Genomic DNA, 23,936 nt, shown 5'->3' with positions numbered 1-23,936 from the left:
TCTCCGCTGAACACCATCACTCACAAAACACCTAGATGATCTAGATGAGTGACTATATAAAGAGTAACTCTGTCTCCTCCGCGATGTTGAAGGTCCCGGTCTCCTCAGAGATCTTGTGGTTTGAGTCTCCTGATTAATGTTGGGGTTCTCTTTTTCATAAGTAATGAGGATCTCTGTCTCCTTGGTGATGCGGACATCTCTTTCTCAGTAATGATGGGGGTCTCCTTACTGAGGTCTATGTCACCTCTGTGAAGTTATGGCTCTCTGTCTCCTCAGAGATGTTGAAGGTGCTCCAACTCCTCTGTGATGTCGGTCTTGCTCTGCCTCCTCAAAGATGTTGGGGTATTTGTTCCCTCTGTCACCTTGGTGATTATTGGGGTCTCAATCTTTACAGGGATGTTGGAGTTCTCTCTTTCTCCTCAGCGATGTTGGAGTTCTCTCTGTCTCCTCAGGGATGTTGGAGTTCTCTCTGTCTCCTCAGGGATGTTGGAGTTCTCTCTGTCTCCTCAGGGATGTTGGAGTTCTCTCTGTCTCCGCAGGGATGTTGGAGTTCTCTCTGTCTCCTCAGGGATGTTGGAGTTCTCTCTGTCTCCGCAGGGATGTTGGAGTTCTCTCTTTCTCCTCAGGGATGTTGGAGTTCTCTCTTTCTCCTCAGGGATGTTGGAGTTCTCTCTTTCTCCTCAGGGATGTTGGAGTTCTCTCTGTCTCCTCAGGGATGTTGGAGTTCTCTCTTTCTCCTCAGGGATGTTGGAGTTCTCTCTGTCTCCTCAGGGATGTTGGAGTTCTCTCTGTCTCCTCAGGGATGTTGGAGTTCTCTCTGTCTCCTCAGGGATGTTGGAGTTCTCTCTGTCTCCTCAGGGATGTTGGAGTTCTCTCTATCTCCTCAGGGATGTTAGAGTTCTCTCTGTCTCCTCAGGGATGTTGGAGTTCTCTCTTTCTCCTCAGGGATGTTGGAGTTGGCTCTTTCTCCTCAGGGATGTTGGAGTTCTCTCTGTCTCCTCAGGGATGTTGGAGTTCTCTCTGTCTCCTCAGGGATGTTGGAGTTCTTTCTGTCTCCTCAGGGATGTTGGAGTTCTCTTTGTCTCCTCAGGGATGTTGTAGTTGGCTCTTTCTCCTCAGGGATGTTGGAGTTCTCTCTTTCTCCTCAGCAATGTTGGAGATCTCTCTGTCTCCTCAGGGATGTTGGAGTTCTCTCTGTCTCCTCAGGGATGTTGGAGTTCTCTCTTTCTCCTCAGGGATGTTGGAGTTCTCTCTTTCTCCTCAGGGATGTTGGAGTTCTCTCTGTCTCCTCAGGGATGTTGGATTTGGCTCTTTCTCCTCAGGGATGTTGGAGTTCTCTCTTTCTCCTCAGCGATGTTGGAGTTCTCTCTTTCTCCTCAGCGATGTTGGAGTTCTCTCTGTCTCCTCAGGGATGTTGGAGTTCTCTCTGTCTCCTCAGCGATGTTGGAGTTCTCTCTGTCTCCTCAGGGATGTTGGAGTTCTCTCTTTCTCCTCAGGGATGTTGGAGTTCTCTCTTTCTCCTCAGGGATGTTGGAGTTCTCTCTGTCTCCTCAGGGATGTTGGAGTTCTCTCTTTCTCCTCAGGGATGTTGGAGTTCTCTTTGTCTCCTCAGGGATGTTGGAGTTCTCTCTGTCTCCTCAGGGATGTTGGAGTTCTCTCTGTCTCCTCAGGGATGTTGGAGTTCTCTCTTTCTCCTCAGGGATGTTGGAGTTCTCTCTTTCTCCTCAGGGATGTTGGAGTTGGCTCTTTCTCCTCAGGGATGTTGGAGTTCTCTCTGTCTCCTCAGGGATGTTGGAGTTCTTTTTGTCTCCTCAGGGGTGTTGGAGTTCTCGTTGTCTCCTCAGGGATGTTGGAGTTGGCTCTTTCTCCTCAGGGATGTTGGAGTTCTCTCTTTCTCCTCAGCAATGTTGGAGTTCTCTCTGTCTCCTCAGGGATGTTGGAGTTCTCTCTGTCTCCTCAAGGATGTTGGAGTTCTCTCTGTCTCCGCAGGGATGTTGGAGTTCTCTCTTTCTCCTCAGGGATGTTGGAGTTCTCTCTTTCTCTTCAGGGATGTTGGAGTTCTCTCTGTCTCCTCAGGGATGTTGGAGTTCTCTCTGTCTCCTCAGGGATGTTGGAGTTCTCTTTGTCTCCTCAGGGATGTTGGAGTTGGCTCTTTCTTCTTAGGGATGTTGGAGTTCTCTCTTTCTCCTCAGCGATGTTGGAGTTCTCTCTGTCTCCTCAGGGATGTTGGAGTTCTCTTTGTCTCCTCAGGGATGTTGGAGTTCTCTCTGTCTCCTCAGGGATGTTGGAGTTCTCTCTTTCTCCTCAGGGATGTTGGAGTTGGCTCTTTCTTCTTAGGGATGTTGGAGTTCTATCTTTCTCCTCAGCGATGTTGGAGTTCTCTCTGTCTCCTCAGGTATGTTGGAGTTCTCTCTTTCTCCTCAGGGATGTTGGAGTTCTCTCTGTCTTCTCAGGGATGTTGGAGTTCTCTCTGTCTCCGCAGGGATGTTGGAGTTCTCTCTTTCTCCTCGGGGATGTTGGAGTTCTCTCTTTCTCCTCAGGGATGCTGGAGTTCTCTCTGTCTCCTCAGGGATGCTGGAGTTCTCTCTGTCTCCTCAGGGATGTTGGAGTTCTCTCTTTCTCCTCAGGGATGTTGGAGTTCTCTCTTTCTCCTCAGGGATGTTGGAGTTCTCTCTTTCTCCTCAGGGATGTTGGAGTTCTCTCTTTCTCCTCAGGGATGTTGGAGTTCTCTCTTTCTCCTCGGGGATGTTGGAGTTCTCTCTTTCTCCTCAGGGATGCTGGAGTTCTCTCTGTCTCCTCAGGGATGTTGGAGTTCTCTCTTTCTCCTCAGGGATGTTGGAGTTCTCTCTTTCTCCTCAGGGATGTTGGAGTTCTCTCTTTCTCCTCAGGGATGTTGGAGTTCTCTCTTTCTCCTCAGGGATGTTGGAGTTCTCTCTTTCTCCTCGGGGATGTTGGAGTTCTCTCTGTCTCCTCAGGGATGTTGGAGTTGGCTCTTTCTCCTCAGGGATGTTGGAGTTCTCTCTTTCTTCTCAGGGATGTTGGAGTTCTCTCTTTCTCCTCAGGGATTTTGGAGCTCTCTCTGTCTCCTCAGGGATGTTGGAGTTCTCTCTTTCTCCTCAGAGATGTTGGAGTTCTCTCTTTCTCCTCAGGGATGTTGGAGTTCTCTCTGTCTCCTCAGGGATGTTGGATTTGGCTCTTTCTCCTCAGGGATGTTGGAGTTCTCTCTTTCTCCTCAGGGATGTTGCAGTTCTCTCTTTCTCCTCAGGGATGTTGGAGTTCTCTCTTTCTCCTCAGGGATGTTAGAGTTCTCTCTTTGTCTCCTCAGGGATGTTGGAGTTGGCTCTTTCTTCTTAGGGATGTTGGAGTTCTCTCTTTCTCCTCAGCGATGTTGGAGTTCTCTCTGTCTCCTCAGGGATGTTGGAGTTCTCTTTGTCTCCTCAGGGATGTTGGAGTTCTCTCTGTCTCCTCAGGGATGTTGGAGTTCTCTCTTTCTCCTCAGGGATGTTGGAGTTGTCTCTTTCTTCTTAGGGATGTTGGAGTTCTCTCTTTCTCCTCAGCGATGTTGGAGTTCTCTCTGTCTCCTCAGGTATGTTGGAGTTCTCTCTTTCTCCTCAGGGATGTTGGAGTTCTCTCTGTCTCCTCAGGGATGTTGGAGTTGGCTCTTTCTCCTCAGGGATGTTGGAGTTCTCTCTTTCTCCTCAGCGATGTTGGAGTTCTCTCTGTCTCCTCAGGGATGTTGGAATTCTCTCTGTCTCCTCAGGGATGTTGGAGTTCTCTCTGTCTCCGCAGGGATGTTGGAGTTCTCTCTTTCTCCTCGGGGATGTTGGAGTTCTCTCTTTCTCCTCAGGGATGCTGGAGTTCTCTCTGTCTCCTCAGGGATGTTGGAGTTCTCTCTTTCTCCTCAGGGATGTTGGAGTTCTCTCTTTCTCCTCAGGGATGTTGGAGTTCTCTCTTTCTCCTCAGGGATGTTGGAGTTCTCTCTTTCTCCTCAGGGATGTTGGAGTTCTCTCTTTCTCCTCGGGGATGTTGGAGTTCTCTCTGTCTCCTCAGGGATGTTGGAGTTGGCTCTTTCTCCTCAGGGATGTTGGAGTTCTCTCTTTCTTCTCAGGGATGTTGGAGTTCTCTCTTTCTCCTCAGGGATGTTGGAGCTCTCTCTGTCTCCTCAGGGATGTTGGAGTTCTCTATTTCTCCTCAGGGATGTTGGAGTTCTCTCTTTCTCCTCAGGGATGTTGGAGTTCTCTCTTTCTCCTCAGGGATGTTGGAGTTCTCTCTGTCTCCTCAGGGATGTTGGATTTGGCTCTTTCTCCTCAGGGATGTTGGAGTTCTCTCTTTCTCCTCAGGGATGTTGCAGTTCTCTCTTTCTCCTCAGGGATGTTGGAGTTCTCTCTTTCTCCTCAGGGATCTTAGAGTTCTCTCTTTCTCCTCAGGGATGTTGGAGTTCTCTCTGTCTCCTCAGGGATGTTAGAGTTCTCTCTGTCTCCTCAGGGATGTTGGAGTTCTCTCTTTCTCCTCAGGGATGTTGGAGTTCTCTCTGTCTCCTCAGGGATGTTGGAGTTCTCTCTTTCTCCTCAGGGATGTGGGAGTTCTCTCTTTCTCCTTAGGAATGTTGGAGTTCTCTCTTTCTTCTCAGGGATGTTGGGCTTGCTCTGTCTCCTCAGGAATGTTGGATTTCTCTCACTGCTCAGTGTTGTTGGAGTTCTCTTTCTCCTCAGGGATGTTGGAGTTCTCTTTCTGCTCAGGGATGTTGGGGTCACTTTCTGCTCAGTGATGTTGGTGTTGCCGTCTGCTCAGTGTTGTTGGAGTTCTCTTTCTCCTCAGGGATGTTGGAGTTCTCTTTTTGCTCAGGGATGTTGGGGTCTCTTTCTGCTCAGTGATGTTGGAGTCTGCATCTCCTCAGGGCTTGCTCTGTCTCCTCAGGAATGTTGGAGCTCTCTCTTTCTTCTCAGGGATGTTGGGCTTGCTCTGTCTCCTCAGGAATGTTGGAGTTCTCTCACTGCTCAGTGATGTTGGTGTTGCCGTCTGCTCAGTGTTGTTGGAGTTCTCTTTCTGCTCAGGGATGTTGGGGTCTCTCTCTGCTCAGTGATGTTGGTGTCTCCATCTCCTCAGTGATGTTGGGGTCTCCATCTCCTCAGTGATGTTGGGGTCTCCATCTCCTCAGTGATATTGGAGTCACCGTCTCATCAGTGATGTTGGAGTCTCTTTCTGCTCAGTGATGTTGGGCTCTCCACCTCCCTCATGATGTTGGGATTCTCTCTCTGCTCAGTGATGTCGGAGTCTGCATCTCCTCAGGGATGTTGGAGTCCTCTCTCTCTCTATGCTCAGTGACGTTGAGCTCTCCGCCTCCTTCATGATGTTGGAATTCTCTGTCTGGTCAGTGATGTTGGTGTCTCCGTCTCCTAAGTGATGTTGGAATTCTCTCTCTGGTCAGTGATGTTGGTGTCTCTGTCTCCTCAGTGATGTTGTGGTCTCTGTATCCTCAGTGATATTGGGATTCTCTCTCCGCTTAGTAATGTTGGTGTCTCCATATCCTCAGTGATGTTGGGATTCTCTTTCTGCTCAGTGATGTTGGGGTTTCCGTCTCCTCAGGGATGTTTGAGTTCTCTGTCTCCTCAGGGATGAGGAAGTTCTCTTTCTGCTCCATAATGTTGGGGTCTCCATCTCCTCAGAGATATTGGATTTCTCTTTCTACTCAGTGATGTTGGAATTCACTGTCTGCTCAGTAATGTTGGGGTTCTCCGTCTCATTACTGATGTTGGAGTTCTCTTTCTGTTCAGGGATGTTGGGGTCTTTCTCTGCTCAGTGATGTTGGGGTCTCTGTCTCCTCAGTGATGTTGGGGCCTCCATCTCTTCAATGATGTTGAGGTCTCCATTTCATCAGTGATGTTGGAATTCTCTCTCTGCTCAGTGATGTTGGGGTCTCTGTCTCCTCAGTGATGTTGGGGTCACTGTCTCCTCAGTGATGTTGGGGTCACTGTCTCCTCAGTGATGTTGGAATTCACTGTCTGCTCAGTGATGTTGGGGTCTCTGTCTCCTCAGTGATGTTGAGGTCTCTGTCTCCTCAGTGATGTTGGGGTCTCCGTCTCCTCAGTGATGTCGGGGTCTCAGTCTCCTCAGTGATGTTGGGGTTCTCCGTCTCATCAGTGATGTTGGAATTCTCTCTATGCTCAGTTATGTTGGGGTCTCTGTCTCCTCAGTGATGTTGGGGTCTCCGTCTCCTCAGTGATGTTGGAAATCTCTCTATGCTCAGTTATGTTGGGGTCTCTGTCTCCTCAGTGATGTTGGGGTCTCCGTCTCCTCAGTGATGTTGGGGTCACCTTCTCATCAGTGATGTTGGGATTTTCTCTCTGCTCAGTGATGTTAGTGTCTCCTTCATCTCAGTGATGTTGGGGTCTCTTTCTGCTCTGTGATGTTGGGGTCTCTCTCTGCTCAGTTATGTTGAGGTCTGTGTCTCCTCAGTGATGTTGGGGTCTCCATCTCCTCAGTGATGTTGGGGTTCTCAGTCTCATCAGTGATGTTGGAATTCTCTCTCTGCTAAGTGATGTCGGGGTCTCAGTCTCCTCAGTGATGTTGGGGTTCTCCGTCTCATCAGTGATGTTGGAAATCTCTCTATGCTCAGTTATGTTGGGGTCTCTGTCTCCTCAGTGATGTTGGGGTCTCCGTCTCCTCAGTGATGTTGGGGTCACCTTCTCATCAGTGATGTTGGGATTTTCTCTCTGCTCAGTGATGTTAGTGTCTCCTTCATCTCAGTGATGTTGGGGTCTCTTTCTGCTCTGTGATGTTGGGGTCTCTCTCTGCTCAGTTATGTTGAGGTCTGTGTCTCCTCAGTGATGTTGGGGTCTCCATCTCCTCAGTGATGTTGGGGTTCTCAGTCTCCTCAGTGATGTTGGAATTCTCTCTCTGCTCAGTGATGTTGGGGTTCTCCGTCTCCTCAGTGATGTCGGGGTCTCAGTCTCCTCAGTGATGTTGGGGTTCTCCGTCTCATCAGTGATGTTGGAATTCTCTCTATGCTCAGTTATGTTGGGGTCTCTGTCTCCTCAGTGATGTTGGGGTCTCCGTCTCCTCAGTGATGTTGGGGTCACCTTCTCATCAGTGATGTTGGGATTTTCTCTCTGCTCAGTGATGTTAGTGTCTCCTTCATCTCAGTGATGTTGGGGTCTCTTTCTAATCTGTGATGTTGGGGTCTCTCTCTGCTCAGTTATGTTGAGGTCTGTGTCTCCTCAGTGATGTTGAGGTCTCCATCTCCTCAGTGATGTTGGGGTTCTCAGTCTCCTCAGTGATGTTGGAATTCTCTCTCTGCTCAGTGATGTTGGGGTTCTCCGTCTCCTCAGTGATGTTGGAATTCTCTCTCTGCTCAGTGATGTTGGGGTCTCCGTCTCCTCAGTGATGTTGGGTTCTCCATCTCCTCAGTGATGTTGGATTCTCTGTATCCTCAGTGATGTTGGGGTCTCCATCTGCTTAGTGATGTTGGGATTCTCTCTCTGCTCAGTAATGTTGGGGTCTCTGTCTCCTCAGTGATGTTGGGGTCTCTGTCTCCTCAGTGATGTTGGGGTCTCCATCTCCTCAGTGATGTTGGAGTTCTCTTTCTGCTCAGTGATGCTGGGGTCTCCATCTCTCCAGTTATGTTGGGGTTCTCTTTCTGCTCAGTGATGTTGGGGTCTCTGTCTCCTCAGTGATGTTGGGGTCTCCATCTCCTCAGTGATATTGGGGTCTCCATCTCCTCAGTGATGTTGAGGTCTCAGTCTCCTCAGTGATGTTGGGATTTTCTCTCTGCTCAGTGATGTTGGTTTCTTCGTCTACTCAGTGATGTTGGAGTCTCCATCTCCTCAGTGATGTTGGGGTCTCCATCTCCTCAGTGATGTTGGAGTTCTCTTTCTGCTCAGTGATGCTGGGGTCTCCATCTCTCCAGTTATGTTGGGGTTCTCTTTCTGCTCAGTGATGTTGGGGTCTCTGTCTCCTCAGTGATGTTGGGGTCTCCATCTCCTCAGTGATATTGGGGTCTCCATCTCCTCAGTGATGTTGGGATTCTCTCTCTGCTCAGTGATGATGGGGTTACCGTCTCCTCAGTGATGTTGGAATTCACTGTCTGCTCAGTGATGTTGGGGTCTCTGTCTCCTCAGTGATGTTGAGGTCTCTGTCTCCTCAGTGATGTTGGGGTCTCCGTCTCCTCAGTGATGTCGGGGTCTCAGTCTCCTCAGTGATGTTGGGGTTCTCCGTCTCATCAGTGATGTTGGAAATCTCTCTATGCTCAGTTATGTTGGGGTCTCTGTCTCATCAGTGATGTTGGGGTCTCCGTCTCCTCAGTGATGTTGGGGTCACCTTCTCATCAGTGATGTTGGGATTTTCTCTCTGCTCAGTGATATTAGTGTCTCCTTCATCTCAGTTCTCTCTTTCTCCTCAGGGATGTTGGAGTTCTCTCTTTCTCCTCAGGGATGTTGGAGTTCTCTCTTTCTCCTCAGGGATGTTGGAGTTCTCTCTTTCTCCTCAGGGATGTTGGAGTTCTCTCTTTCTCCTCGGGGATGTTGGAGTTCTCTCTTTCTCCTCAGGGATGCTGGAGTTCTCTCTGTCTCCTCAGGGATGTTGGAGTTCTCTCTTTCTCCTCAGGGATGTTGGAGTTCTCTCTTTCTCCTCAGGGATGTTGGAGTTCTCTCTTTCTCCTCAGGGATGTTGGAGTTCTCTCTTTCTCCTCAGGGATGTTGGAGTTCTCTCTTTCTCCTCGGGGATGTTGGAGTTCTCTCTGTCTCCTCAGGGATGTTGGAGTTGGCTCTTTCTCCTCAGGGATGTTGGAGTTCTCTCTTTCTTCTCAGGGATGTTGGAGTTCTCTCTTTCTCCTCAGGGATTTTGGAGCTCTCTCTGTCTCCTCAGGGATGTTGGAGTTCTCTCTTTCTCCTCAGAGATGTTGGAGTTCTCTCTTTCTCCTCAGGGATGTTGGAGTTCTCTCTGTCTCCTCAGGGATGTTGGATTTGGCTCTTTCTCCTCAGGGATGTTGGAGTTCTCTCTTTCTCCTCAGGGATGTTGCAGTTCTCTCTTTCTCCTCAGGGATGTTGGAGTTCTCTCTTTCTCCTCAGCGATGTTGGAGTTCTCTCTGTCTCCTCAGGGATGTTGGAGTTCTCTTTGTCTCCTCAGGGATGTTGGAGTTCTCTCTGTCTCCTCAGGGATGTTGGAGTTCTCTCTTTCTCCTCAGGGATGTTGGAGTTGTCTCTTTCTTCTTAGGGATGTTGGAGTTCTCTCTTTCTCCTCAGCGATGTTGGAGTTCTCTCTGTCTCCTCAGGTATGTTGGAGTTCTCTCTTTCTCCTCAGGGATGTTGGAGTTCTCTCTGTCTCCTCAGGGATGTTGGAGTTGGCTCTTTCTCCTCAGGGATGTTGGAGTTCTCTCTTTCTCCTCAGCGATGTTGGAGTTCTCTCTGTCTCCTCAGGGATGTTGGAATTCTCTCTGTCTCCTCAGGGATGTTGGAGTTCTCTCTGTCTCCGCAGGGATGTTGGAGTTCTCTCTTTCTCCTCGGGGATGTTGGAGTTCTCTCTTTCTCCTCAGGGATGCTGGAGTTCTCTCTGTCTCCTCAGGGATGTTGGAGTTCTCTCTTTCTCCTCAGGGATGTTGGAGTTCTCTCTTTCTCCTCAGGGATGTTGGAGTTCTCTCTTTCTCCTCAGGGATGTTGGAGTTCTCTCTTTCTCCTCAGGGATGTTGGAGTTCTCTCTTTCTCCTCGGGGATGTTGGAGTTCTCTCTGTCTCCTCAGGGATGTTGGAGTTGGCTCTTTCTCCTCAGGGATGTTGGAGTTCTCTCTTTCTTCTCAGGGATGTTGGAGTTCTCTCTTTCTCCTCAGGGATGTTGGAGCTCTCTCTGTCTCCTCAGGGATGTTGGAGTTCTCTATTTCTCCTCAGGGATGTTGGAGTTCTCTCTTTCTCCTCAGGGATGTTGGAGTTCTCTCTTTCTCCTCAGGGATGTTGGAGTTCTCTCTGTCTCCTCAGGGATGTTGGATTTGGCTCTTTCTCCTCAGGGATGTTGGAGTTCTCTCTTTCTCCTCAGGGATGTTGCAGTTCTCTCTTTCTCCTCAGGGATGTTGGAGTTCTCTCTTTCTCCTCAGGGATCTTAGAGTTCTCTCTTTCTCCTCAGGGATGTTGGAGTTCTCTCTGTCTCCTCAGGGATGTTAGAGTTCTCTCTGTCTCCTCAGGGATGTTGGAGTTCTCTCTTTCTCCTCAGGGATGTTGGAGTTCTCTCTGTCTCCTCAGGGATGTTGGAGTTCTCTCTTTCTCCTCAGGGATGTGGGAGTTCTCTCTTTCTCCTTAGGAATGTTGGAGTTCTCTCTTTCTTCTCAGGGATGTTGGGCTTGCTCTGTCTCCTCAGGAATGTTGGATTTCTCTCACTGCTCAGTGTTGTTGGAGTTCTCTTTCTCCTCAGGGATGTTGGAGTTCTCTTTCTGCTCAGGGATGTTGGGGTCACTTTCTGCTCAGTGATGTTGGTGTTGCCGTCTGCTCAGTGTTGTTGGAGTTCTCTTTCTCCTCAGGGATGTTGGAGTTCTCTTTTTGCTCAGGGATGTTGGGGTCTCTTTCTGCTCAGTGATGTTGGAGTCTGCATCTCCTCAGGGCTTGCTCTGTCTCCTCAGGAATGTTGGAGCTCTCTCTTTCTTCTCAGGGATGTTGGGCTTGCTCTGTCTCCTCAGGAATGTTGGAGTTCTCTCACTGCTCAGTGATGTTGGTGTTGCCGTCTGCTCAGTGTTGTTGGAGTTCTCTTTCTGCTCAGGGATGTTGGGGTCTCTCTCTGCTCAGTGATGTTGGTGTCTCCATCTCCTCAGTGATGTTGGGGTCTCCATCTCCTCAGTGATGTTGGGGTCTCCATCTCCTCAGTGATATTGGAGTCACCGTCTCATCAGTGATGTTGGAGTCTCTTTCTGCTCAGTGATGTTGGGCTCTCCACCTCCCTCATGATGTTGGGATTCTCTCTCTGCTCAGTGATGTCGGAGTCTGCATCTCCTCAGGGATGTTGGAGTCCTCTCTCTCTCTATGCTCAGTGACGTTGAGCTCTCCGCCTCCTTCATGATGTTGGAATTCTCTGTCTGGTCAGTGATGTTGGTGTCTCCGTCTCCTAAGTGATGTTGGAATTCTCTCTCTGGTCAGTGATGTTGGTGTCTCTGTCTCCTCAGTGATGTTGTGGTCTCTGTATCCTCAGTGATATTGGGATTCTCTCTCCGCTTAGTAATGTTGGTGTCTCCATATCCTCAGTGATGTTGGGATTCTCTTTCTGCTCAGTGATGTTGGGGTTTCCGTCTCCTCAGGGATGTTTGAGTTCTCTGTCTCCTCAGGGATGAGGAAGTTCTCTTTCTGCTCCATAATGTTGGGGTCTCCATCTCCTCAGAAATATTGGATTTCTCTTTCTACTCAGTGATGTTGGAATTCACTGTCTGCTCAGTAATGTTGGGGTTCTCCGTCTCATTACTGATGTTGGAGTTCTCTTTCTGTTCAGGGATGTTGGGGTCTTTCTCTGCTCAGTGATGTTGGGGTCTCTGTCTCCTCAGTGATGTTGGGGCCTCCATCTCTTCAATGATGTTGAGGTCTCCATTTCATCAGTGATGTTGGAATTCTCTCTCTGCTCAGTGATGTTGGGGTCTCTGTCTCCTCAGTGATGTTGGGGTCACTGTCTCCTCAGTGATGTTGGGGTCACTGTCTCCTCAGTGATGTTGGAATTCACTGTCTGCTCAGTGATGTTGGGGTCTCTGTCTCCTCAGTGATGTTGAGGTCTCTGTCTCCTCAGTGATGTTGGGGTCTCCGTCTCCTCAGTGATGTCGGGGTCTCAGTCTCCTCAGTGATGTTGGGGTTCTCCGTCTCATCAGTGATGTTGGAATTCTCTCTATGCTCAGTTATGTTGGGGTCTCTGTCTCCTCAGTGATGTTGGGGTCTCCGTCTCCTCAGTGATGTTGGAAATCTCTCTATGCTCAGTTATGTTGGGGTCTCTGTCTCCTCAGTGATGTTGGGGTCTCCGTCTCCTCAGTGATGTTGGGGTCACCTTCTCATCAGTGATGTTGGGATTTTCTCTCTGCTCAGTGATGTTAGTGTCTCCTTCATCTCAGTGATGTTGGGGTCTCTTTCTGCTCTGTGATGTTGGGGTCTCTCTCTGCTCAGTTATGTTGAGGTCTGTGTCTCCTCAGTGATGTTGGGGTCTCCATCTCCTCAGTGATGTTGGGGTTCTCAGTCTCCTCAGTGATGTTGGAATTCTCTCTCTGCTAAGTGATGTCGGGGTCTCAGTCTCCTCAGTGATGTTGGGGTTCTCCGTCTCATCAGTGATGTTGGAAATCTCTCTATGCTCAGTTATGTTGGGGTCTCTGTCTCCTCAGTGATGTTGGGGTCTCCGTCTCCTCAGTGATGTTGGGGTCACCTTCTCATCAGTGATGTTGGGATTTTCTCTCTGCTCAGTGATGTTAGTGTCTCCTTCATCTCAGTGATGTTGGGGTCTCTTTCTGCTCTGTGATGTTGGGGTCTCTCTCTGCTCAGTTATGTTGAGGTCTGTGTCTCCTCAGTGATGTTGGGGTCTCCATCTCCTCAGTGATGTTGGGGTTCTCAGTCTCCTCAGTGATGTTGGAATTCTCTCTCTGCTCAGTGATGTTGGGGTTCTCCGTCTCCTCAGTGATGTCGGGGTCTCAGTCTCCTCAGTGATGTTGGGGTTCTCCGTCTCATCAGTGATGTTGGAATTCTCTCTATGCTCAGTTATGTTGGGGTCTCTGTCTCCTCAGTGATGTTGGGGTCTCCGTCTCCTCAGTGATGTTGGGGTCACCTTCTCATCAGTGATGTTGGGATTTTCTCTCTGCTCAGTGATGTTAGTGTCTCCTTCATCTCAGTGATGTTGGGGTCTCTTTCTAATCTGTGATGTTGGGGTCTCTCTCTGCTCAGTTATGTTGAGGTCTGTGTCTCCTCAGTGATGTTGAGGTCTCCATCTCCTCAGTGATGTTGGGGTTCTCAGTCTCCTCAGTGATGTTGGAATTCTCTCTCTGCTCAGTGATGTTGGGGTTCTCCGTCTCCTCAGTGATGTTGGAATTCTCTCTCTGCTCAGTGATGTTGGGGTCTCCGTCTCCTCAGTGATGTTGGGTTCTCCATCTCCTCAGTGATGTTGGATTCTCTGTATCCTCAGTGATGTTGGGGTCTCCATCTGCTTAGTGATGTTGGGATTCTCTCTCTGCTCAGTAATGTTGGGGTCTCTGTCTCCTCAGTGATGTTGGGGTCTCTGTCTCCTCAGTGATGTTGGGGTCTCCATCTCCTCAGTGATGTTGGAGTTCTCTTTCTGCTCAGTGATGCTGGGGTCTCCATCTCTCCAGTTATGTTGGGGTTCTCTTTCTGCTCAGTGATGTTGGGGTCTCTGTCTCCTCAGTGATGTTGGGGTCTCCATCTCCTCAGTGATATTGGGGTCTCCATCTCCTCAGTGATGTTGAGGTCTCAGTCTCCTCAGTGATGTTGGGATTTTCTCTCTGCTCAGTGATGTTGGTTTCTTCGTCTACTCAGTGATGTTGGAGTCTCCATCTCCTCAGTGATGTTGGGGTCTCCATCTCCTCAGTGATGTTGGAGTTCTCTTTCTGCTCAGTGATGCTGGGGTCTCCATCTCTCCAGTTATGTTGGGGTTCTCTTTCTGCTCAGTGATGTTGGGGTCTCTGTCTCCTCAGTGATGTTGGGGTCTCCATCTCCTCAGTGATATTGGGGTCTCCATCTCCTCAGTGATGTTGGGATTCTCTCTCTGCTCAGTGATGATGGGGTTACCGTCTCCTCAGTGATGTTGGAATTCACTGTCTGCTCAGTGATGTTGGGGTCTCTGTCTCCTCAGTGATGTTGAGGTCTCTGTCTCCTCAGTGATGTTGGGGTCTCCGTCTCCTCAGTGATGTCGGGGTCTCAGTCTCCTCAGTGATGTTGGGGTTCTCCGTCTCATCAGTGATGTTGGAAATCTCTCTATGCTCAGTTATGTTGGGGTCTCTGTCTCATCAGTGATGTTGGGGTCTCCGTCTCCTCAGTGATGTTGGGGTCACCTTCTCATCAGTGATGTTGGGATTTTCTCTCTGCTCAGTGATATTAGTGTCTCCTTCATCTCAGTTCTCTCTTTCTCCTCAGGGATGTTGGAGTTCTCTCTTTCTCCTCAGGGATGTTGGAGTTCTCTCTTTCTCCTCAGGGATGTTGGAGTTCTCTCTTTCTCCTCAGGGATGTTGGAGTTCTCTCTTTCTCCTCGGGGATGTTGGAGTTCTCTCTTTCTCCTCAGGGATGCTGGAGTTCTCTCTGTCTCCTCAGGGATGTTGGAGTTCTCTCTTTCTCCTCAGGGATGTTGGAGTTCTCTCTTTCTCCTCAGGGATGTTGGAGTTCTCTCTTTCTCCTCAGGGATGTTGGAGTTCTCTCTTTCTCCTCAGGGATGTTGGAGTTCTCTCTTTCTCCTCGGGGATGTTGGAGTTCTCTCTGTCTCCTCAGGGATGTTGGAGTTGGCTCTTTCTCCTCAGGGATGTTGGAGTTCTCTCTTTCTTCTCAGGGATGTTGGAGTTCTCTCTTTCTCCTCAGGGATTTTGGAGCTCTCTCTGTCTCCTCAGGGATGTTGGAGTTCTCTCTTTCTCCTCAGAGATGTTGGAGTTCTCTCTTTCTCCTCAGGGATGTTGGAGTTCTCTCTGTCTCCTCAGGGATGTTGGATTTGGCTCTTTCTCCTCAGGGATGTTGGAGTTCTCTCTTTCTCCTCAGGGATGTTGCAGTTCTCTCTTTCTCCTCAGGGATGTTGGAGTTCTCTCTTTCTCCTCAGCGATGTTGGAGTTCTCTCTGTCTCCTCAGGGATGTTGGAGTTCTCTTTGTCTCCTCAGGGATGTTGGAGTTCTCTCTGTCTCCTCAGGGATGTTGGAGTTCTCTCTTTCTCCTCAGGGATGTTGGAGTTGTCTCTTTCTTCTTAGGGATGTTGGAGTTCTCTCTTTCTCCTCAGCGATGTTGGAGTTCTCTCTGTCTCCTCAGGTATGTTGGAGTTCTCTCTTTCTCCTCAGGGATGTTGGAGTTCTCTCTGTCTCCTCAGGGATGTTGGAGTTGGCTCTTTCTCCTCAGGGATGTTGGAGTTCTCTCTTTCTCCTCAGCGATGTTGGAGTTCTCTCTGTCTCCTCAGGGATGTTGGAATTCTCTCTGTCTCCTCAGGGATGTTGGAGTTCTCTCTGTCTCCGCAGGGATGTTGGAGTTCTCTCTTTCTCCTCGGGGATGTTGGAGTTCTCTCTTTCTCCTCAGGGATGCTGGAGTTCTCTCTGTCTCCTCAGGGATGTTGGAGTTCTCTCTTTCTCCTCAGGGATGTTGGAGTTCTCTCTTTCTCCTCAGGGATGTTGGAGTTCTCTCTTTCTCCTCAGGGATGTTGGAGTTCTCTCTTTCTCCTCAGGGATGTTGGAGTTCTCTCTTTCTCCTCGGGGATGTTGGAGTTCTCTCTGTCTCCTCAGGGATGTTGGAGTTGGCTCTTTCTCCTCAGGGATGTTGGAGTTCTCTCTTTCTTCTCAGGGATGTTGGAGTTCTCTCTTTCTCCTCAGGGATGTTGGAGCTCTCTCTGTCTCCTCAGGGATGTTGGAGTTCTCTATTTCTCCTCAGGGATGTTGGAGTTCTCTCTTTCTCCTCAGGGATGTTGGAGTTCTCTCTTTCTCCTCAGGGATGTTGGAGTTCTCTCTTTCTCCTCAGGGATGTTGGAGTTCTCTCTGTCTCCTCAGGGATGTTGGATTTGGCTCTTTCTCCTCAGGGATGTTGGAGTTCTCTCTTTCTCCTCAGGGATGTTGCAGTTCTCTCTTTCTCCTCAGGGATGTTGGAGTTCTCTCTTTCTCCTCAGGGATCTTAGAGTTCTCTCTGTCTCCTCAGGGATGTTGGAGTTCTCTCTTTCTCCTCAGGGATGTTGGAGTTCTCTCTGTCTCCTCAGGGATGTTGGAGTTCTCTCTTTCTCCTCAGGGATGTGGGAGTTCTCTCTTTCTCCTTAGGAATGTTGGAGTTCTCTCTTTCTTCTCAGGGATGTTGGGCTTGCTCTGTCTCCTCAGGAATGTTGGATTTCTCTCACTGCTCAGTGTTGTTGGAGTTCTCTTTCTCCTCAGGGATGTTGGAGTTCTCTTTCTGCTCAGGGATGTTGGGGTCACTTTCTGCTCAGTGATGTTGGTGTTGCCGTCTGCTCAGTGTTGTTGGAGTTCTCTTTCTCCTCAGGGATGTTGGAGTTCTCTTTTTGCTCAGGGATGTTGGGGTCTCTTTCTGCTCAGTGATGTTGGAGTCTGCATCTCCTCAGGGCTTGCTCTGTCTCCTCAGGAATGTTGGAGCTCTCTCTTTCTTCTCAGGGATGTTGGGCTTGCTCTGTCTCCTCAGGAATGTTGGAGTTCTCTCACTGCTCAGTGATGTTGGTGTTGCCGTCTGCTCAGTGTTGTTGGAGTTCTCTTTCTGCTCAGGGATGTTGGGGTCTCTCTCTGCTCAGTGATGTTGGTGTCTCCATCTCCTCAGTGATGTTGGGGTCTCCATCTCCTCAGTGATGTTGGGGTCTCCATCTCCTCAGTGATATTGGAGTCACCGTCTCATCAGTGATGTTGGAGTCTCTTTCTGCTCAGTGATGTTGGGCTCTCCACCTCCCTCATGATGTTGGGATTCTCTCTCTGCTCAGTGATGTCGGAGTCTGCATCTCCTCAGGGATGTTGGAGTCCTCTCTCTCTCTATGCTCAGTGACGTTGAGCTCTCTGCCTCCTTCATGATGTTGGAATTCTCTGTCTGGTCAGTGATGTTGGTGTCTCCGTCTCCTAAGTGATGTTGGAATTCTCTCTCTGGTCAGTGATGTTGGTGTCTCTGTCTCCTCAGTGATGTTGTGGTCTCTGTATCCTCAGTGATATTGGGATTCTCTCTCCGCTTAGTAATGTTGGTGTCTCCATATCCTCAGTGATGTTGGGATTCTCTTTCTGCTCAGTGATGTTGGGGTTTCCGTCTCCTCAGGGATGTTTGAGTTCTCTGTCTCCTCAGGGATGAGGAAGTTCTCTTTCTGCTCCATAATGTTGGGGTCTCCATCTCCTCAGAGATATTGGATTTCTCTTTCTACTCAGTGATGTTGGAATTCACTGTCTGCTCAGTAATGTTGGGGTTCTCCGTCTCATTACTGATGTTGGAGTTCTCTTTCTGTTCAGGGATGTTGGGGTCTTTCTCTGCTCAGTGATGTTGGGGTCTCTGTCTCCTCAGTGATGTTGGGGCCTCCATCTCTTCAATGATGTTGAGGTCTCCATTTCATCAGTGATGTTGGAATTCTCTCTCTGCTCAGTGATGTTGGGGTCTCTGTCTCCTCAGTGATGTTGGGGTCACTGTCTCCTCAGTGATGTTGGGGTCACTGTCTCCTCAGTGATGTTGGAATTCACTGTCTGCTCAGTGATGTTGGGGTCTCTGTCTCCTCAGTGATGTTGAGGTCTCTGTCTCCTCAGTGATGTTGGGGTCTCCGTCTCCTCAGTGATGTCGGGGTCTCAGTCTCCTCAGTGATGTTGGGGTTCTCCGTCTCATCAGTGATGTTGGAATTCTCTCTATGCTCAGTTATGTTGGGGTCTCTGTCTCCTCAGTGATGTTGGGGTCTCCGTCTCCTCAGTGATGTTGGAAATCTCTCTATGCTCAGTTATGTTGGGGTCTCTGTCTCCTCAGTGATGTTGGGGTCTCCGTCTCCTCAGTGATGTTGGGGTCACCTTCTCATCAGTGATGTTGGGATTTTCTCTCTGCTCAGTGATGTTAGTGTCTCCTTCATCTCAGTGATGTTGGGGTCTCTTTCTGCTCTGTGATGTTGGGGTCTCTCTCTGCTCAGTTATGTTGAGGTCTGTGTCTCCTCAGTGATGTTGGGGTCTCCATCTCCTCAGTGATGTTGGGGTTCTCAGTCTCCTCAGTGATGTTGGAATTCTCTCTCTGCTAAGTGATGTCGGGGTCTCAGTCTCCTCAGTGATGTTGGGGTTCTCCGTCTCATCAGTGATGTTGGAAATCTCTCTATGCTCAGTTATGTTGGGGTCTCTGTCTCCTCAGTGATGTTGGGGTCTCCGTCTCCTCAGTGATGTTGGGGTCACCTTCTCATCAGTGATGTTGGGATTTTCTCTCTGCTCAGTGATGTTAGTGTCTCCTTCATCTCAGTGATGTTGGGGTCTCTTTCTGCTCTGTGATGTTGGGGTCTCTCTCTGCTCAGTTATGTTGAGGTCTGTGTCTCCTCAGTGATGTTGGGGTCTCCATCTCCTCAGTGATGTTGGGGTTCTCAGTCTCCTCAGTGATGTTGGAATTCTCTCTCTGCTCAGTGATGTTGGGGTTCTCCGTCTCCTCAGTGATGTCGGGGTCTCAGTCTCCTCAGTGATGTTGGGGTTCTCCGTCTCATCAGTGATGTTGGAATTCTCTCTATGCTCAGTTATGTTGGGGTCTCTGTCTCCTCAGTGATGTTGGGGTCTCCGTCTCCTCAGTGATGTTGGGGTCACCTTCTCATCAGTGATGTTGGGATTTTCTCTCTGCTCAGTGATGTTAGTGTCTCCTTCATCTCAGTGATGTTGGGGTCTCTTTCTAATCTGTGATGTTGGGGTCTCTCTCTGCTCAGTTATGTTGAGGTCTGTGTCTCCTCAGTGATGTTGAGGTCTCCATCTCCTCAGTGATGTTGGGGTTCTCAGTCTCCTCAGTGATGTTGGAATTCTCTCTCTGCTCAGTGATGTTGGGGTTCTCCGTCTCCTCAGTGATGTTGGAATTCTCTCTCTGCTCAGTGATGTTGGGGTCTCCGTCTCCTCAGTGATGTTGGGTTCTCCATCTCCTCAGTGATGTTGGATTCTCTGTATCCTCAGTGATGTTGGGGTCTCCATCTGCTTAGTGATGTTGGGATTCTCTCTCTGCTCAGTAATGTTGGGGTCTCTGTCTCCTCAGTGATGTTGGGGTCTCTGTCTCCTCAGTGATGTTGGGGTCTCCATCTCCTCAGTGATGTTGGAGTTCTCTTTCTGCTCAGTGATGCTGGGGTCTCCATCTCTCCAGTTATGTTGGGGTTCTCTTTCTGCTCAGTGATGTTGGGGTCTCTGTCTCCTCAGTGATGTTGGGGTCTCCATCTCCTCAGTGATATTGGGGTCTCCATCTCCTCAGTGATGTTGAGGTCTCAGTCTCCTCAGTGATGTTGGGATTTTCTCTCTGCTCAGTGATGTTGGTTTCTTCGTCTACTCAGTGATGTTGGAGTCTCCATCTCCTCAGTGATGTTGGGGTCTCCATCTCCTCAGTGATGTTGGAGTTCTCTTTCTGCTCAGTGATGCTGAGGTCTCCATCTCTCCAGTTATGTTGGGGTTCTCTTTCTGCTCAGTGATGTTGGGGTCTCTGTCTCCTCAGTGATGTTGGGATTTTCTCTCTGCTCAGTGATGTTGGTTTCTTCGTCTACTCAGTGATGTTGGAGTCTCCATCTCCTCAGTGATGTTGGGGTCTCCATCTCCTCAGTGATGTTGGAGTTCTCTTTCTGCTCAGTGATGCTGAGGTCTCCATCTCTCCAGTTATGTTGGGGTTCTCTTTCTGCTCAGTGATGTTGGGGTCTCTGTCTCCTCAGTGATGTTGGGTTCTCCATCTCCTCAGTGATATTGGGGTCTCCATCTCCTCAGTGATGTTGGGATTCTCTCTCTGCTCAGTGATGATGGGGTTACCGTCTCCTCAGTGATGTTGGAATTCACTGTCTGCTCAGTGATGTTGGGGTCTCTGTCTCCTCAGTGATGTTGAGGTCTCTGTCTCCTCAGTGATGTTGGGGTCTCCGTCTCCTCAGTGATGTCGGGGTCTCAGTCTCCTCAGTGATGTTGGGGTTCTCCGTCTCATCAGTGATGTTGGAAATCTCTCTATGCTCAGTTATGTTGGGGTCTCTGTCTCATCAGTGATGTTGGGGTCTCCGTCTCCTCAGTGATGTTGGGGTCACCTTCTCATCAGTGATGTTGGGATTTTCTCTCTGCTCAGTGATATTAGTGTCTCCTTCATCTCAGTGATGTTGGGGTCTCTTTCTGCTCTGTGATGTTGGGGTCTCCGTCTCCTCAGTGATGTTGGGTTCTCCATCTCCTCAGTGATGTTGGATTCTCTATCTCCTCAGTGATGTTGGGGTTCTCAGTCTCCTCAGTGATGTTGGAATTCTCTCTCTGCTCAGTGATGTTGGGGTTCTCCGTCTCCTCAGTGATGTTGGAATTCTCTATCTGCTCAGTGATGTTGGGGTCTCCGTCTCCTCAGTGATGTTGGGTTCTCCATCTCCTCATTGATGTATGGGTTCTCCGTCTCATCAGTGATGTTGGAATTCTCTCTCTGCTCAGTGATGTTGGGGTCTCTGTCTCATCAGTGATGTTGGTGTCTCCATCTCCTCAGTGATGTTGGGGTCTCCGTCTCCTCAGTGATGTTGGGTTCTCCATCTCTCCAGTGATGTTGGGGTTCTCCGTATCCTCAGTGATGTTGGAATTCTCTCTCTGCTCAGTGATGTTGGGGTCTCCGTCTCCTCAGTGATGTTGGGTTCTCCATCTCCTCAGTGATGTTGGATTCTCTGTATCCTCAGTGATGTTGGGGTCTCCGTCTCCTCAGTGATGTTGGGTTCTCCATTTCCTTAGTGATGTTGGATTTTCTGTATCCTCAGTGATGTTGGGGTCTCCATCTGCTCAGTGATGTTGGTGTCTCCATCTCCTCAGTGATGTTGGGGTTCTCCGTCTCATCAGTGATGTTGGAATTCTCTCTCTGCTCAGTAATGTTGGGGTCTCTGTCTCCTCAGTGATGTTGGGGTCTCTGTCTCCTCAGTGATGTTGGGATCTCCATCTCCTCAGTGATATTGGGGTCTCCATCTCATGGGGTTGGGGTTCTCCGTCTCCTCAGTGATGTTGGGATTTTCTCTCTGCTCAGTGATGTTGGTTTCTTCGTCTACTCAGTGATGTTGGGGTCTCCATCTCCTCGGTGATGTTGGGGTCTCCATCTCCTCAGTGATGTTGGAGTTCTCTTTCTGCTCAGTGATGCTGGGGTCTCCATCTCTCCAGTTATGTTGGGGTTCTCTTTCTGCTCAGTGATGTTGGGGTCTCTGTCTCCTCAGTGATGTTGGGGTCTCCATCTCCTCAGTGATATTGGGGTCTCCATCTCCTCAGTGATGTTGGGATTCTCTCTCTGCTCAGTGATGATGGGGTTACCGTCTCCTCAGTGATGTTGGTGTCTCCATCTCCTCAGTGATATTGGGGTCTCTGTCTCCTCAGTGATGTTGGGGCCTCCAACTCCTCAGTTATGTTGGGGTCTCCATATCCTCAATGATGTTGGGATTCTCTCTCTGCTCAGTGATGATGGGGTCACCGTCTCCTCAGTGATGTTGTTGTCTCCATCTCCTCAGTGATGTTGGGGTCTCTGCATCTTCAGTGATGTTGCGGTCTCTGTCTTCTCAGTTATGTTGGGGTCTCCGTCTCCTCAGTGATGTTGGGGTTCTCCGTCTCATCAATGATGTTGGAATTCTCTCTGGTCAGTGATGTTGGGGTCTCTGTCTCCTCAGTGATGTTGGGGTCTAAATCTCCTCAGTGATATTGGGGTCTCCATCTCCTCAGTGATGTTGGGATTTTCTCTCTGCTCAGTGATGTTGGTTTCTTCGTCTACTCAGTGATGTTGGAGTCTCCATCTCCTCAGTGATGTTGGGATTTTCTCTCTGCTCAGTGATGTTGGTTTCTTCGTCTACTCAGTGATGTTGGAGTCTCCATCTCCTCAGTGATGTTGGGGTCTCCATCTCCTCAGTGATGTTGGAGTTCTCTTTCTGCTCAGTGATGCTGGGGTCTCCATCTCTCCAGTTATGTTGGGGTTCTCTTTCTGCTCAGTGATGTTGAGGTCTCTGTCTCCTCAGTGATGTATGGGTTCTCCATCTCCTCAGTGATATTGGGGTCTCCATCTCCTCAGTGATGTTGGGATTCTCTCTCTGCTCAGTGATGATGGGGTTACCGTCTCCTCAGTGATGTTGGTGTCTCCATCTCCTCAGTGATGTTGGGGTCTCTGTCTCCTCAGTGATGTTGGGGCCTCCAACTCCTCAGTTATGTTGGGATTCTCTCTCTGCTCAGTGATGTTGGGGTCTCTGTCTCCTCAGTGATGTTGGGGTCTCCATATCCTCAATGATGTTGGGATTCTCTCTCTGCTCAGTGATGATGGGGTCACCGTCTCCTCAGTGATGTTGTTGTCCTCATCTCCTCAGTGATGTTGGGGTCTCTGCATCCTCAGTGATGTTGGGGTCTCTGTCTTCTCAGTTATGTTGGGGTCTCCGTCTCCTCAGTGATGTTGGGGTTCTCCGTCTCATCAATGATGTTGGGATTTTCTCTCTGCTCAGTGATGTTGGTTTCTTCGTCTACTCAGTGATGTTGGAGTCTCCATCTCCTCAGTGATGTTGGGGTCTCCATCTCCTCAGTAATGTTGGAGTTCTCTTTCTGCTCAGTGATGCTGGGGTCTCCATCTCTCCAGTTATGTTGGGGTTCTCTTTCTGCTCAGTTATGTTGGGGTCTCTGTCTTCTCAGTGATGTTGGGGTCTCCATCTCCTCAGTGATATTGGGGTCTCCATCTCCTCAGTGATGTTGGGATTCTCTCTCTGCTCAGTGATGATGGGGTTACCGTCTCCTCAGTGATGTTGGTGTCTCCATCTCCTCAGTGATGTTGGGGTCTCTGTCTCCTCAGTGATGTTGGGGCCTCCAACTCCTCAATGATGTTGGGATTCTCTCTCTGCTCAGTGATGATGGGGTCACCGTCTCCTCAGTGATGTTGTTGTCTCCATCTCCTCAGTGATGTTGGGGTCTCTGCATCCTCAGTGATGTTGGGGTCTCTGTCTTCTCAGTTATGTTGGGGTCTCCGTCTCCTCAGTGATGTTGGGGTTCTCCGTCTCATCAATGATGTTGGAATTCTCTCTCTGGTCAGTGATGTTGGGGTCTCTGTCTCCTCAGTGATGTTGGGGTCTAAATCTCCTCAGTGATATTGGGGCCTCCATCTCCTCAGTGATTTTGAGATTTTCTCTCTGCTCAGTGATGTTGGTTTCTTCGTCTACTCAGTGATGTTGGAGTCTCCATCTCCTCAGTGATGTTGGGGTCTCCATCTCCTCAGTGATGTTGGAGTTCTCTTTCTGCTCAGTGATGCTGGGGTCTCCATCTCTCCAGTTATGTTGGGGTTCTGTTTCTGCTCAGTGATGTATGGGTTCTCCATCTCCTCAGTGATATTGGGGTCTCCATCTCCTCAGTGATGTTGGGATTCTCTCTCTGCTCAGTGATGATGGGGTTACCGTCTCCTCAGTGATGTTGGTGTCTCCATCTCCTCAGTGATGTTGGGGTCTCTGTCTCCTCAGTGATGTTGGGGCCTCCAACTCCTCAGTTATGTTGGGATTCTCTCTCTGCTCAGTGATGATGGGGTCACCGTCTCCTCAGTGATGTTGTTGTCCTCATCTCCTCAGTGATGTTGGGGTCTCTGCATCCTCAGTGATGTTGGGGTCTCTGTCTTCTCAGTTATGTTGGGGTCTCCGTCTCCTCAGTGATGTTGGGGTTCTCCGTCTCATCAATGATGTTGGGATTTTCTCTCTGCTCAGTGATGTTGGTTTCTTCGTCTACTCAGTGATGTTGGAGTCTCCATCTCCTCAGTGATGTTGGGGTCTCCATCTCCTCAGTGATGTTGGAGTTCTCTTTCTGCTCAGTGATGCTGGGGTCTCCATCTCTCCAGTTATGTTGGGGTTCTCTTTCTGCTCAGTTATGTTGGGGTCTCTGTCTCCTCAGTGATGTTGGGGTCTCCATCTCCTCAGTGATATTGGGGTCTCCATCTCCTCAGTGATGTTGGGATTCTCTCTCTGCTCAGTGATGATGGGGTTACCGTCTCCTCAGTGATGTTGGTGTCTCCATCTCCTCAGTGATGTTGGGGTCTCTGTCTCCTCAGTGATGTTGGGGCCTCCAACTCCTCAATGATGTTGGGATTCTCTCTCTGCTCAGTGATGATGGGGTCACCGTCTCCTCAGTGATGTTGTTGTCTCCAT

The 23,936-nt window shown here is 49.4% G+C and overlaps 1 protein-coding gene across 1 annotated transcript in view; it reads left to right on the top strand.

Moving 5' to 3' along the window:
• LOC140107049 (tyrosinase-like) overlaps nucleotides 1-23,936 on the top strand; it is a 130,161-nt gene that overhangs the window by 366 nt on the left and 105,859 nt on the right. The gene's annotated exons all lie outside the window — the stretch shown is intronic.

This window comes from Engystomops pustulosus, unplaced genomic scaffold (assembly GCF_040894005.1).
Source record: "Engystomops pustulosus unplaced genomic scaffold, aEngPut4.maternal MAT_SCAFFOLD_106, whole genome shotgun sequence".
NCBI lineage: Eukaryota > Metazoa > Chordata > Amphibia > Anura > Leptodactylidae > Engystomops > Engystomops pustulosus.
Note: the sequence above shows the minus strand (reverse complement) of the source record. Positions and strands in the feature narration are given on the sequence as shown.